A 16,330-nucleotide genomic window follows, 5' to 3' on the forward strand; every position below is an offset into this window, starting at 1 on the left:
GGCTCCGGAAAGTCTGAGAGTGGCAGGAAGAAGAGCCAAGGGGTGAAGGGTGTTTAAAGATAGCAGCTTCTGTCCATTCAGGTGATGATGAGGGGACCAAGCTCCTCCCCCCGTGTTCTCAATGGCCAATGGGAATTGTAGTTCCAAGCTTGAGGAAGAGAATGGTAGCACTAGCTGCATAATGGTCACTGTGTCCTTCAATACAAGATACCCATTGGGCAAGGGCAGAAGCAGAGGCTTATCCACCTTGGTGGGCCACCTTTGGAGATAGGAATTGGTTGGGTTAGACCAATGATGGCGAACCTTTTTTTTCTCAGGTGACGAAAGAGCATGCAGGCACACTATAGCACATGCGTGAGTGCCCACACCTGTAATTCAATGCCTGGAGAGGGCGAAAACAGCATCCCCCACACCCTGGTGGCCCTCTGGAGGTCAGAATTGGCCTGTTTCCCAACTTCTGGTGGACCCAATAGGCTCATGTCTTGTCCTACCCAGGCTCCAAAGGCTTCCCTGGGTAAAAACGTCCTCCCCCATCTCCCTCAGGCTCTCTGGAAGCCACAAACGCCATCCCAGAGCCTCTGTTCGAGCCAAAAATCAGCTAGCTGGCACACACATGCACATTGGAGCTGAGCTAGGGCAACGGCTTGCGTGCCAGCAGATATGGTTCCACGTACTGCCTGTGGCACCCATGCTGTAGGTTCGCCATCACGGGATTATACATCCACTCTCTGGGACCTTTCTCCCATCATAATTGCTCCTCAATTTTTGGATACTCCTGGCTAAGAAATAATTGTGGGAAGGAAGACCATTGCTTGTTTTGAAATGGTCTCCAATCTTTCTTGATTCCCTAAACTCACTCCTAAAGGATTATTGAGCGGAACTGCTGGCCTGCACTCTTGCTAGCCCAAGAATCCCCTTAGTTAAAATTCTTTATACTTAACTACAAACTCTGCCAGGACAAGCTTGTTTTCCCAGTCACCTTGTCAGGAGAAATCCAAGCAATTCAAGAAATGTTTCATACCAAATTTGGCTCCAGTGCGAAACTAAACAGTAGCCTACAGGTATCTTGAGGAAATGGGAGTCTTCCATTCTGTTCTTTTGGGAATGATTTTGGAGAAAGGGTAAAATGCAGAGTGTCCTGCTGCAGGATTTAACACTGTGGCTGAATCAGTGGTGTCGGTTTGTTGAAGTAAAGTGGGAAATATCATGTGACAATCTAACATGCACAAAACACACTTCCACAAATGGAAGAATTGGATTGAAAGGAAATATCTGAAAATACTCTGGATTTATCCACCTCTGTTCAAGGCTCAGTTATCTATACCCCCAGACTATGTGTTTGAGTTAGGGTGAGCTCTATATATTTAAAGTGAGAATGGCTCAGCAAAGTGAATTTTGCAGAAAACAGATTTTCTATCTAACAACTCAGGACAACCAGTATAATTGGCGGAACCTGACGACCCTTTACTAATCTTGAAAAATTAAATAAATTTGGACCTGACTGTCTTGATAGGAGACCATAAAAAACTTGCCAGATTGTAGGCTGCACTAGAAGTTGCCAAACTTCTTAAAGACAGAAATGGCAAGCCAAGAGAACTTCATAGATGTGTCCACAGTTATTAACCTGCTCTACTGGAAACATATTTTATTTTTAAACAGATTTTCCTGTTGAAATATTGAGATTATTCCTGTTGAATTATAAAGAAACCAACTATGCCTTAAATTAATCTGCTGGTTGGCCTTCGGTAATTCATTTAATCATAGTTGTTAATTGTGTAAACTAATCAAATTACTATTATCTTCTGCAGCATATTCTTTAGGATAGAATAATATGGTGTTTTAGATACTACTATTGTCCCCTTTTTAAATTAAATTGCTTAGTTTGAACAGGTCACCATATAACATAAAAACAAGAATAAGGCAATGGCCAAATGTTTTAGACTTCAATTCCCATAAGATTCAGATAGCATAAACAATGGCAAGGGATTATGGGAGCACACCCAATAATATACATAATACCTGGAAGATACCAGGATGCTTAGACTTTTACTAGAATCTTATCTTTGAATAGTAAATAAAGTGGAATATTTATATTACAGTCTATTGAGGAACCTCATTCTAATGCTTTTTAGAAATGGACTTTCCAGTTTTACTGTACTTATAAAATATATAGCTCACTTTTCTGATTGAATAGAAAACAATTCATAACAGTTCTAGAACTCTAATAAAATGACAAGTAAAAGAAAATATAGTTTTCTTATATTTAAAAGGTAGGAACTTAAAAGATGTGTTTATGCCAACATATTGCACGGGGCCCTTTGGAAATACTATCAAAGTGAGAAGGGATTTGGGATCCAAATACTCATTTATTTAAGCACAAGCTTTGGGTAAGTGAAGATGATTCAAATGTTGACTGGAGTTCTTTTCCCATTTACCAAGAAATAGGTTGAATTCAGAAGAATGATATTTTGATTTGATGTGTACAAAATTGCACTGCCAGATTGGTACCCCTTTCCTAATAATAAGCCACACTGAACTAAAGATTCAGACCACATCCCCACTCTTGACTTAAGTGCTATTCACTTCTCCTCCTGTTGGCAAAAGAGATTGCTGTTACAAATGTGGTTTCTGGAGCATTGATTCCATCCTGGGTTTGTCACATTTCTAGTGAATGTGTTGCCTTCCCTGTGTTAGATATGCTAAAACACTCTTCTCCTTTTCTCCAGCATTGTCACCCTTCTTTTTATTAACTAGCAAGAAATTGACACAAACCTGAGCAGTCTAACAAGGAGGTATAGGGCTTTTGTCTCTTTATGAGATGAGGATAATGATGATTTATTAAACCTGTATGGCTCCTGTTTTCTAATGGCTCTGACTCACAATGATGAAACACATTATTATTAGAAATATTTATTTCTCCTTTTCTGGTTTTAACAATCATATGCTAATTCTTTTCTTTTCTTAAGGGCATATTGCAGTGGTAATAGTACTTGTGTGTAGTGAATAGATGTGTGTATGGGACACAAGAAGTAATGTGAAGCAATATAACATGTACTGCTAAATATACTAATAGTGTGATTGTAAAAAGTAGTGTGTGAGTGTAGCCAGTAATAAACAACTTAAGAGAAATAGCAGGGTTAGATCCCAGTCAATATTACAAGGGAAAGGGTATTGATTTCCCTATCAAATACACAATAACAAATCTAACTGGCAATAAATGGCTGTAGACAAATATGAGGGATTTCATCATATCTACCTCTGAAGGTCAGTATTTTCTGAGAAAGTGTCAAAATGAAGAAAAATATCAGTAGCATCAACAGCTGCTATTTTTGGCATTCCAATTAAATCTTAGAAATGAGCACTACAGACAACACAGGGATGAAAACATGAAATATTCAGAAGAAAAGAACCTGACCATAATCACTGAAGCTTTTCAGGAAAACCCAGAAAGGACAAATAATTCTGGTGTGACATAGAAGACATACAAAATCAATATTTCCAACATATAGTATATTATTATTATTATTATTATTATTATTATTATTATTATTATTATTATTATTATTATTATTTATTAGATTTGTATGCCGCCCCTCTCCAGAGACTCCGAGCGGCTATATAATGTATATCCACTTGGATTTTCAGAATAAAGGTTGCTTTAAACCCCATTCCACCCATGAATGGAGAAATGATAAATTGTTTTGATCATTCCTTGTGATGGAACAACTCTGGAAGATGTCCACAGTTTGGGATGATCCCTGAGCTTCAAGACTGCAAGAATGTAATCCTTCCCCTTCTCAGATAGATTCCAATCTGGAACTAAATTTTAATTATACTTTATAATCTTTGTGTTCTGTCTGGGTTCCCCCAGACCTCAACACCAACTGGAAAAAACAGCCAGACACTCTGGTAAAAGCCAAAAGTATTTTATAACTGGAAAAAATAAGCACAGAGGAAAACCTGTTCTTCCCAACAGACAGGATATAATACAGTACAGCAGGGTCCTGATGTCCAGACAATACAGCAAGCTTCTTGCTGGCACACACCCCCAAGGTTTCAATAGTCAAAGGCACAAACCAGGATTCCAAGACACCAAAGTTCACAGTCAGGTCCCACGACTCTCAAAGATAAAACTCCACAAGCCAGGAAGGGTGGGTCTGCCTTTTAGCCTTTCCCAAGAGCACCACACCCAAACCCAGCTGCTGCCACTTTAATGCTGAAAGTATTTAGCCAATTGACTCCGTCTCTGATTAGCTCTTCGTTGTCGCAGATCAATTATGGCTTGTGCACTTTCCTCTAAGGAATCCAGGCTGCTTGCTGAGGAGAGCTCCCCCTGGTGGGACTCTGGCTGTCCTCCCTCTTCTTCAGCCTGGGATTCCTCCTCGTCTGTCTGCACCTCCTGTTCCTCAGCCTCTCCCTCTGAGCTGGAAACCGACAGAAGGTCAGCCGTTCCCGGAGGGGCCTCAGACGGAACCACAACACTTTGTAGATATTAAACTATCCAAATCTATTTTCAGGTCCCAATGGCTTTAATAGTACAGTGTTCCCTCGATTTTCGCAGGTTTCAACTTCGCGAAAAGTCTATACCACGGTTTTTCAAAAATATTAATTAAAAAATACTTCGTGGGTTTTTTCCCTATACTACGGTTTTTCCCGCCCGATGACATCATATGTCATCGCCAAACTTTCGTCTGCCTTTAATAAATATTTTTTAAAATAAACTTTAATAAATAAACACAGTGAGTAATAATCTAAATGGTTGCTAAGGGAATGGGAAATTGCAATTTAAAGTGTTTAAAGTGTTAAGGGAAGGTTTGTGATACTGTTCATAGCCAAAAATAGTGTATTTAATTCCGCATCTCTACTTCGCAGAAATTCGACTTTCGCGGGCGGTCTCGGAACGCATCCCCCGTGAAAATCGAGGGAACACTGTATAGTATTTTAAAAGTATCAGATCTCTTCTGAATTACACTCCTAATGTCTCCAAGTTCAAGAAGCTGGGATCTAATTTCAATGCTAAAGCTAAAGAATCCTAATTGTATAAATTGTCCAGAGGGATGATATACTGTATATTTTAAACATCTTTAAGTTGCTCCTTGGAATGAAAAATATTGCTGAGTGGAAACTGAAGAAAAATGGCTTTATTTTATTGGGAGATTTTGACCCAATCATAGACAATGCATCCTTCTTATCATGGCTATTAAGCAGATAAATGTGACAGACTATTCAATAGTATGCCATTTCACCATGTAACTATGGTTAAACAACACTTGTGTGAGTTCAGAGCTTATGCTAAGCTATTAATTGTATTAATGAACAATGCAATTAATACAATAAACCACAAAAAGGAGAAACCTGAGCTCTTACCATTGCTTTCCAACCTCAGTTCCCCAGCTTTAAAATGGGAACAAAAGTCCAGGCCATCTAAGAGGAGATTCTTTTGAGAAAATGAATAATTCTGGCATAATCTATTGTTTGTGCTTTGCATTATTATAAGTTTTGGAATAATGATTTTAAAAGACTTCAAAGGACATTTGCCATTTGCATTCTTCTGACCTGGAGCTGGGAACTAGCTCTGAATGTAGATTTTAGATTTCTAGACTCATTCCAGATGTATGAGCGATTTTGCTCTACCCCAGCATTTCTTCCACTTGGCTCTTTTTAATGCTCCTGGCAGAAATGATAATGAGAAAGTATTCCAGCAGGAGGAGCTGGTTTAGAAGCAAATGGATTCCATGGCAACTCCTGACTCCCCATGACACCAAATAGCAATCCTCTGTGTTGGAAATTGCCTGCATGGCTGTCTTCCCAAGATCAGGTTTTTATTGTGGGGAGGTTTCCTTGTTTCAAGTCAAAGATGCTAAGAATTGCATATCCTGTGCATGAATAAGCATAAAATGTCCACGTCTGAAAAAACAACAACACACAAGCTGCTGTCTGCCTGTCGAACCTGCATTTAAAATTTTAAATATAAATCTATGGTTTGAAAAAGTAAAAGGAAAAAAAATGAAGGAAAATGGCCTGAGCTTAACCCTAATGATTGCACGGGCTTTTGTAGCTAGGGCAAGGGAAAGAGCTGAGAAAGATTTACCATACATGAATCTTGAACAATGTATTCTCATTCTGGGAATACAACCCCTGGTGCAGAAAATGAGCCTGCAGTCGGTCAGCTCATATGCCTTTTTTTAAAAAAATGGGGAAATCTCAGAGAAAATAACCTGGGTCTTCTAAGTACAGACCAAGATTGCTGATTTGCTCTGCCAATTCTCCTGGCACCTCACAGGGATCAAGCATCTCATCCCACAAATTAATGCTCACTTTTTTTTTTGCATTATTTGACAGAGGAAGTGTAAAATAACTAATTTTTTAAAGATTTTTTTTGGATACAGGAGTATTGGTTCATCACAACTTGAGCCCTCTATTGGGCAAAATGGAAGCTGCTCTTTTCTCCTTTCTTTATCCCTGCATTCATTGCTTTGAAAGAAGTTAGTTGATTACGTGCCATCAGCTTGTTTTTGAATCTTATCAACTATATGCATAGAGCTTTTTTTTTTAAAACCAAGCACACCTATCCTTAACCTGTTGTTTCAAGTCTCCCAAGGATTCATTCATCTCCATTGTGACTAAATTCATCCACCTTTCTGCTAGTCATTCTCTTTTCTTTCTTTCCACCTTTGCCAGCCTTAGAGCCTTTTCCAGAGATTAAAAGGGATAGGGAAGGATTGTTTCAAAAAATATATTGCAGAGAAATCTGGGAATATATTTTGTTGAAACTTTGCAAGGTTAATGTCTTTTTTTAAAAAAAATATCAACTATTATTATTTTAATCTCATTCTGAAAAAAGGAAAAGCATTCTGATGCTTTTCCATTATGAACTCTGGACATTAAAAAAAACAAAACACATGCATTTTGAAGAAACCTGATTTCATTTCTCATTCAATTTTGTATCACAAACTAATGATAAATTATCCCCTCTTCAAATCTTAAAGTTGAACTAAATCAGGACATAATGGCAGAAGCCTAATGATGCAAGAACTGAAATAAAATTGACAGACTTAGCTGAATAGAAAACCTTAAAAGATGGTCTTATCTTTTAATCTGCAAGGTAAACAAAATCCCAACAAGAATAGTTTTGTTGGAACACTTTTCATAGAAATTGTACTCAGCTTTTTCAGTTTAATATGATCCGCCATGTAAAGCAGTAGTTTCAACATTCATGACCCAATAATGCTCCTTTGAATTGTGCACTAGACTGGTGGTCACCAACTGCTGGTCTGTTGAGCACTAGTGGTCTGCGAGAAAAGTTTGGTGATCCGCAGAAAAATTATTTGAATTTTTTATGTTGTACTAAATCAGGAGTCCTCAAACTAGTCGCTGGGCCTGTTACATGCAATGAACGCATGAGTTACTGCAGAAAGTCTCCCCCTTCAGGGTCTTTTTGTGTAGATCAGAGGGGGGAAGAAATTCTGACTTGGGGTCTGCTTCAGCTTCCTGGTGTGGGGCTTTGGGTGAAGGTTGGAGGGAAGCACTGCTGGTGGCAAAGAGCCAGAGGGCCTTGTTCCAGTGGGACTGTATCATGGCCTGGAACTGGCGGATTGTGGAGACCACTGCTGATGGTCTCCTGGTGCCGGTATCTGGCCTTGCACTCCTGCAGATCTTCCCTATGCTTGGAAAGCTTATGCTTGTAGTACTTAGTGAGGTGCTTCTGCTAAGCCTCCTTCTCAGTCAGATCCAATTTGAACTGAGCCAGCTGTTTTGCCAACTCTTTCTCATGGTGGCTGCTTAGCTCCAATAACTGCTTCCTGTTGGAGCCCTAAGGTACCCTGGGTGGGCAGCCAATGAGTGGCTGGGAGGGGAGGGTTGAGTAGAGGCCAGCAAAGTGTCTCCTGATGTGACTGCTGTGCCAATTCAGGCGCTTGTACAAGAGAGTGGGCAAGGGCCCCGATGCTGAAGTCTGCCCTGTTGCAGGACAGATTCAATGAAGAGAGGAGGAGTTGGAATCACCTCAACCTCAGAGATAGACTCCTCAAACAGAGGGTCCTTGGCAGAGGATATTCCTGAGGACCCCGATGTGGTAGAAGCAAAGTCAGCAGCATTCCTCACCTTAAACAAAAGGGACTTGAAAAGGCCAGGATGAAAGAGGCCCGAAGAAGCTGGTGGATCTGGGACAAGGTGTCTGAAAGATCGAGGTCAATTTCGCCCTGCTCCAGGTCAGATTGAGACCCCAGGGATTAGTCCAGAGAGTAGTGGTGAAAAAGACATGTCTCCACAATCAGTGCACTGAAAGGCAGAAGCTGTGTGGGTGGCAGAAACTGCTGGCATGGTTCTCTGCTGAAGACCCACCTCAATGACTCGTTTGATAACAGCCACTATTAGAGCCTGTGTATTAGGGTCAAGCATTGCAATTGTCAATGGGGCAATGATCTCAGTGGTCAGCAGAATAAGGTTTGCTGTAGTCTGGGAGGCCGGAGCCATTGAAACATCAGGGTGGAAAGAACCTCCCAAATGTTCTTGTCAGATTGATTTAGATTTGGGTTGTCCAAGGACATGAAATCAGAGGGATGGAGAGATGCCACCTCCTCTTGCCCCCACCCCAAGATCACTTCTAATTGCTGGGGCAGGGTAAGCCCCTCAGAAGACCCCCCCGAGGATGGGCCTTCTTGGCGTAGGAAGACCTTGCACAGATTTTGTCCAGTGCCTTGTCCTGGTGAGACTCGTCCCACTGGGCAGCCTAGGAGACTCTGTCTGACCTGGCTCAGGCCAAGGAGTGGGGGCAGGGGGACTTCCCCTATGGGAGGAAGGGCTGGCTATGGCTGGGAAGGCCTCTGAGTTCGGGGCTGCAGGCATTGAATGAGGTGAATAAGGCCAGCCCCTTGTGCTTGGCCTTATTCGCCTCAGTCATCGTGAAGGATTTTCTTTTTATATTTGTTGGTGTCAGAATAGAGGGCAAGTAATGAAGCTAGTGGCTTGAAATGGCCATCGTAGCACCTAAAATGGCCACCCCACACTTCTGGGAAGACAAAACGGCCACACCTTAAAGATGGCCACCGCTATAGAAAAATGGCCTTATTGCCACAAAAATGGCTACTGACTGACTGATTGGAGCCCGGGAATGATGTCCTGACAAGGCAATCAATGCAGTAGGAAGCAAGCTTTCCAAGAAGGGAGCTGCATGTAAGGTGATTCCTGGCTGACTGCGATGACAGGCGGGAAGTGGCAAGCAGTGAAATTGGCCTGTGACACAAGCCCCAATGCTACAGGCCTGGTGACAGGCGTGTTAGCACAGTGCACTGTTGCGAGCCCTTCTGCTGTCTAGGCCAAGCAGAAAGGGTACAAAACTCTCCTGCCCAGTAGTTGCACGAGCATTAAAGCTCCAGCAGTGAGTCAGATAGCTGATAACACAGTAATGCTGTGGGACAGACTGCAATGCCAACAGATGAGTCGGGCAAGGAAAATCGAGTGAAGCTACCAAGGCCGACTGAGAAGAAACCCCTCTTGGAATTGCCCTTGGCTCGATGGCCAGATGGCACAGGGAGCCGAAGCTCACCCCCGCTAACAACCCAGCTACTTCAATGGCAAGCCAGTCAGCTGGAGAACTCACATTAACAATCTCTATGACTGGTGGAGATAATCTTTAAAGAATGCAAGGGAATATTACACGCACCCTGTTCAGGCTGAAGACTGAGTCAAAGAGGGGGAATTGAGGCAGGAGGATAAGATATTGATTTCTCAGACGCACTCCTCATTGGCTGAAGGGACATGTTATGGCTCTTCATTGCTTTGGATCTGATTAAAAAATGGTGTTTTGGAAGAGAAAATGTGAACTATGTGAATGTGAATGCAAATGTGAACTTTTCTAGATCTTTCCCCAGAATTGCATGGCATCGGAAAAGGGCAGCTTAGCATCCCATGAAGCCTCTTTAAAGCAGAGGTTTTGCATTTGTGCACTTTTTTGAAATAAAATCCAAAGTCTTTGTTCACCTGCAATCATTTTACCTTTAACACGTCTGCAAAAACTCACAATAATTTGAGTTCTTTACTTAAGAAGGCCTCATAAAAATAATGCAGAAGGACCGTTGAAACTTACCTGAACGGTCTTCTCGATGCACTGCAAGGAGAGTCCAGGATGGGTAATTCTTCAGTCTGATTGGTCGGGACTGAGTTTAATTTAAATAATAGGCAGGTACCGCCCCCCTTAGCCCTCCAGTCTAAAGGAAACGAAGGAGCAGTATAGCTAACACAAATTTATTCAACATTCAAGGTAACTATAAAAAACCAACTAGAAAAAAACAACCCCCAAAGGCACACCTTTGTCAGAAAGAGTCCCTGGTCCCAATTCTGGGTGGGTCTGGACTCTCCTTGCAGTGCATCGAGAAGACCGTTCAGGTAAGTTTCAACGGTCCTTCTCCAATGCACTTGCAAGGAGAGTCCAGGATGGGATATACCCAAGATATTAACCAAGGGAGGGAGAAGGTCGGACCGGGGGCTCTGAGAAGGAACACACCCGCTGTAGTACCCTCCTCCCAAACGCTGCTTCCGCGGAAGCAAAAGAGTCAATTCGATAGTGTCTGATAAATGAGGACGGCGCCGCCCAAGTGGCCGCCCTGCAAATGTCCTCTAGTGAAGCCTGGGTGCTCCAGGCTGCTGAAGTGGCCGTACTACGAGTGGAATGTCCCGTGAGTCCCTGAGGCACAGGGGATCCTTTAGTTCGGTAAGCCTCTCTAATGCAATCACACAGCCAGCGGCTGATTGTCCTAGGGGAGACTTTAGTGCCCAACGTTCTGGTTGCAAAGGACACGAATAAAGCCTCCGAAACTCTGAATCCTTGAGTCCTGCGAATGTAAATTTTCAGAGCTCGTCTCACATCGAGCTTATGCCATCTAAGCTCTGAAGGGTGAGTCCCGTGGGTACAGAAGTCTGGGAGGACTACCTCCTGTGCCCTGTGGAAAGCAGAGTTGATCTTTGGTAGAAAGGCTGGGTCAAGTCTCAAGACCACTCTGTCCGTGTGAAAAGTACAGAGATCCTCCCTGATTGAGAACGCTGCAATCTCAGAAACCCTCCTGGCGGATGTGATTGCGACCAAAAGGGCCGTCTTGAGGGTTAACATTCTGAGAGGTATGTGGCGAAAGGGTTCGAATGGAGGTCCCGTTAAGGCGTGTAGCACCAAGGATAAATCCCAAGAAGGGAACCGATGGATCGGTGGTGGTCTGATGTTAGCGGCCCCTTTCAAGAAGTCCCTGATCCAGGGGTGTCTGGTCAGAGGGCGGGAGTTGCCCCCTCCTATGATGGTGGATAAGGCGGCCACATGACGGCGTAAGGTGTTTGGAGCGAGACCTTTTTCAAGGCCCGCCTGAAGAAAACTTAGGACCAGGGGAGGGGAGGCCTTTTGTGGATCTACCTCCCGCTCCTCACAGAACCTGGAGAAGGAAACCCAGGTAGCCTGGTATATTCTTCTTGTCGAAGGTCTGCGAGCAGCCTGGATTGTATCAATAACTGCCTCTGGCAAGAGATGTTGTCTTAGATGTTGCCGCTCAATCTCCATACGGTCAGCTGCCACCACTGTGGCTCTGGATGGGAAATCGAGCCCTGGGAGAGGGAAATCAGTTGATCTGGAATCCTCCAGGGGGGTGACACTGACAGTTGCATCAAGTCCGCAAACCAAAGGCGACGCGGCCAGTATGGAGCCAGCAACAGTACCTCCGCTCGTTGCTCCAGAATCTTTCGCATGACTCTGGGAATGATGGAGATCGGGGGAAATGCATATAGAAGTCCTGGCGGCCACAGTATCCGAAGAGCGTCCACCCCCTCCGCCCCCGGGGTCGGGAAGCGGGAGAAGAAACGTGGAAGTTGGGAGTTGCTTCGGGTAGCAAACAGGTCCAGAATTGGCCTCCCAAACTTTTGAGTGATGACCTAAAAAATTGCGGGATCCAGCTGCCACTCCCCTGGATCCAGTGTCTCCCGGCTCAGCCAGTCCGCGCACACATTCTCTACGCCTGAGATGTGCTCCGCTGACAGGGAAGCCAGATTTGCCTCTGCCCATCTGAACAGGGACTCTGACTCCCTCATCAGTCGTCGAGACCGAGTCCCCCCTTGTCTGTTGATGTGAGACCGGGTGGAGACATTGTCGGTCCGAACCAGGACATGTTGGCTGGTTACCAGGTCCGCGAAGCTGAGGAGAGCCAGGGAAACTGCCTTCAACTCCAAGAAGTTGATGTTGACTTCTCTCAGGTCGGATGGGTCCCAAAGGCCCTGGGCTAGATTCGAGGAAAGATGGGCTCCCCATCCCGTCAGGCTGGCGTCTGTCGTCATCGTCAGAAAATGCTTGTCTAGGAAGAGTGATCCCTTTGTTAGAGCTGGGGAAATCCACCACCGTAGGGACCGTCGAACTGCCGGGTCGAGGTGCACCTGAAGGTGGGAATGGCTGATCTTCCTCCTCTGGTATGGTAGGAGGAACCACTGGAGAGGACGTAGGTGGTACCTGGCCCATGGAATGATGTCGATACAGGACACCAGTGTACCTAGAAGCTTGGATAGAGACGAGAGTCTGGGGAATTGCTGTGGCGCCAAGCCCCGGACGAGCTCTCTGATTGTGGACTGCCTCTCCTGGGACAGGAAAACAAGGCCCTTCCTGGAGTCTATACTGGTACCCAGGTGGGCCAGCCGTGTTGTGGGAGTCAAGTGGCTTTTTTCGAAGTTGATCGAAAAGCCGTGGTCCTGAAGTGTCTGGATCGTGAGATGCAGGTCCTGAAGCGCAAGGTCTCTTGATCTGGACAGAATCACGATGTCGTCCAGATAGGCCATTAGGCGCACCGACCGCTGCCTGAGGCCTGCCGTGAGAACGTCCAGCAGCTTCGTGAAGGATCTTGGGGCCGATGAAAGCCCGAAGGGCATGGCCCTGTATTGAAAATGGGCTCCATCCAGGCTGAAGCGCAGATATTGTCGGTGAGACGGAAGGATGGGGACGTGTAGGTAGGCCTCTTGTAGGTCTATGGACGTCATGTAGTCCCCCTGCCTGATGGCTGCCAGGATGGAACGCAGAGAATGCATTCTGAACCTCCTGTACTTTACATAGAGGTTCAGTCTCCGCAGGTTCAGAATGAGGCGTGCCCCTCCTGACGATTTTGGTACCAAGAAGATCGCTGAGTAGAACCCCAAACCCCGCTGAGGTATGGGGACCTCCTCGATGGCACCTATCTCCAGCAGGTGAGATACCTCCTGATATAGGAGCCTCTTCTTGGACATTTCCAAGGGAGCACGACAAGGCAGGTAGCGACAAGGTGGAGGGCAAAGAAATTCGATCTGTAGACCTTGTGAAACTGTGGAAGTCGCCCATGGATCTGATGAGGTGTTGGTCCAGACGTCGGAGAAATGGGTTAGTCTGCCGCCTAAAGGGATGTCCAGAGGAAAGTCACTTGGTCTTCCTGAACCCCCTGCCGGAACCTCTAAAGGGGCGGCGGCCCTGGTAGGACCTGGAGCGATCAAATTGTGGGTTCCTGTCCGTGCGAAAGGAACCCTGACCAAAGGATCCCTGAAAGTAGGACCTCGACCCCTGGTTGCTGGTCGAGGTGGAATCATTCCGAAAGGACTGCCGCCGTTGGTAGGGTGTAAAACGCCGTCCCTGCTTTTTACTGGAGTTGGGCATAATCTTCTTCTTATCCCTATCCTCCACTAGCACATCGTCCAAGATGTCTCCGAAGAGCTTCTTGCCCTTAAACGGTGAAGAAGCTAGGGCCCATTTTGACTTCACGTCGGCTTGCCAATTCCTTAGCCAGATGAGTCTGCGGGAGGCGACCGACGCGGCCATTGCCCTTGATGAGAACTTGGCGGCATTGACTGTTGCGTCCGCCGAAAATTCGGTGGCCGCCAACAGTTTGTTTAAGTCCTGGCGAAGTCTCGCATCCTGCGGATCGACTCTGGACTGAATGTCTTTTATCCAGAGGAGCGTAGCTCTATTAAAGAATGATGCCGCCGAGGCGGCTCTTACGGCCCAAGCTGACATCTGGTGAGCCCTGCGAACAACATTGTCCGCCCTTTTGTCTTCCGCTTTTAGTCCCTCCTGGGATTCTGAAGGGACTAGGGCATTTGAGACTAGGCTGGTCACCGGCTTGTCTACTATCGGCAGCTCTAGGAGGTCCTCCATGTGCTGGTCAAAGGTGTAGAAACGTCTGTCCAGGTTAGACGGGCCCTGACCCGTCGCTGGGTTCTCCCATGGACGTTGTACAGTCTCTAGAAAAAGATGGGAGGACGGAACATTAATGGTCTCCTGTTTTGGAAACACAAAGAGACCACTCGTAGGCTGATCCAGAGCAGAAGCAGCCCCTTGACCTCCCTCACCAGCCTGGTCAATGGTGATCCTGGCTTTGTTCAGGAGAACCCGAAGAGTGAGGCCTTGAACAGGCCTGGTAAGGCGGGTTGCTCAGGTGGCTGTTCATCGCCAGATAACTCATCCTCATCTTCGCTGAAGCCTTCTCTGGAAAAATCATCCTCCTCCCCTGACTCCAGGATGGATTGAGAGGCTGGAGCCGTCCAGGGGTCTCTGAATCTCGACGGAGCAGGGCCGGCCGGTACCTGCTGCTGCTGAGCCACGCTAGCCTGCCCCTGTGTGTAGGCGCTGACAATTAGGTCTTGCAGGGCCTGAGGCATGGTTTGCCAGGCATCCTGCACCGTGCGCAATCCAGCAGCCGTAGGGGTGAATGTGGCTGCTGTAGTCTGGCCACCCTGAGGGGGTATTGGCTGTGGAGCAGTAGTTGTGCTAGGCCACGCTGCTTGTCTTCCAAAGGTAAAGACATCCGGTCTGGAAGAAGTTGAGGATTGGAAGTGTCTTTCCGGTGACCAGTCCCTCACTGAGGCCGAGCCTACTACCCCTGGTGCAAATAAGGGGGAGGCTGGCTGAGGGATGGAAATGGGGGGCTGAGCAGGCGCAAGCGTGCCTCCAGACCTCTGAGAGGATTCTAACTGTTTCTCCAGCACTTTAATCCTCTTCTCAGCCTCCCTGAGCGCAGCCCCTTGCGAAGATTTTTGTTTCTGGGGCCTTTCCTTGGGGGTAGGGGGCCTGGTGGCACTGGCCTCCTCCCCAGCCTGAATAGATTGGTCAGCCATAACTCACGAAAAAGTTGAGTCAGCAAGGATCGTCTGCTTCTGCACACGCAAGTATCTGAACAGCAATCGAAGGTTGTTAAAGATAGAGTCCACAACCGGATCGTTGCTCCAAACCGCTAGCAGTAATGGCGTCCAAGGCAGTAACTGCTGGTTGGTGTTGTGCGCCTGCGTGTCTCTCGGCAGAGGGGACACTTGGCGCGAAAACAGCCTTGCTGAGGGAGACGCTGCTGTGCGTCGGGCTCAAAAAAAAACATGGCCGCCGGGCCGTTGCCCTGGCAACCAATGATGCCCTCAAACAGCAACTGGCCTGCCCGCTCGATTTCGGGCTTCTTAGAAATGGCCGCCGGCTGTTGTCAAGGGAACGGGCGGGAAGCCTCCACTGGCTTCCCCGCCCTTCCTCCAGCGCTGTAAGAGAACGGCGACCGCCGAGGCTTTTCCTCGCCGCCAGTCCCTGCCGTATATAAAGGCATTTCGAGCCTTTCAGCGCTTCCCCTTTTGACTTCCTCCGGCTGGTAAGGGGGGGGGGGGGGCGAGACGCGCTCCCTTCTTCACTGAGGACCTTCCTCTCCTGGTCCTCGGGTTTATTCGCCACGGGCGGGACGGACCCTCCCGAGGCGTCAACCCCTTCCTCTCCTCCAGGGTCTACCTCGGAGGTAGTCTCCCTGGGTGCTCACTCCGGGAACAAGTCAGCCAACCCAGCTCGTGGGGTTGGGAAAGGAGGAGCTGCAGACCCCTGGATAAACCCACTGGAGGTTTGAATCCAGGGCTGCTTGAGGAAAATTTTTTCCCCCAACTGCACCTGCAAGATAAGGAAAGAAGAGAAAAATATTAAATTAAATTAAATTAATACATATAATTAAACAATAAACAATAAATATAAATTTATTGAAGAGAAACAAACTCAGAGTCCCTATACTGCGACTGAGTTTTTAGACTGGAGGGCTAAGGGGGGCGGTACCTGCCTATTATTTAAATTAAACTCAGTCCCGACCAATCAGACTGAAGAATTACCCATCCTGGACTCTCCTTGCAAGTGCATTGGAGAATTGAACACTCGGAATACAGTCTTTTAGTAGAAGTCAACTTTAAGGATTTGCTATTTGTTTATTTATTTTGTTAGAAGGCCAGCTATTTTACATTGGAGTTTCTCAAGGATTCTTAAAAGAAAACTTCCTGCACAAAGAGCTTTCTTTGTTACCTTCCATATTGCCATCATTCTGTTTTTCAGATA

This window comes from Erythrolamprus reginae, chromosome 1 (assembly GCF_031021105.1).
Source record: "Erythrolamprus reginae isolate rEryReg1 chromosome 1, rEryReg1.hap1, whole genome shotgun sequence".
Classification (NCBI taxonomy): Eukaryota; Metazoa; Chordata; class Lepidosauria; order Squamata; family Dipsadidae; genus Erythrolamprus; species Erythrolamprus reginae.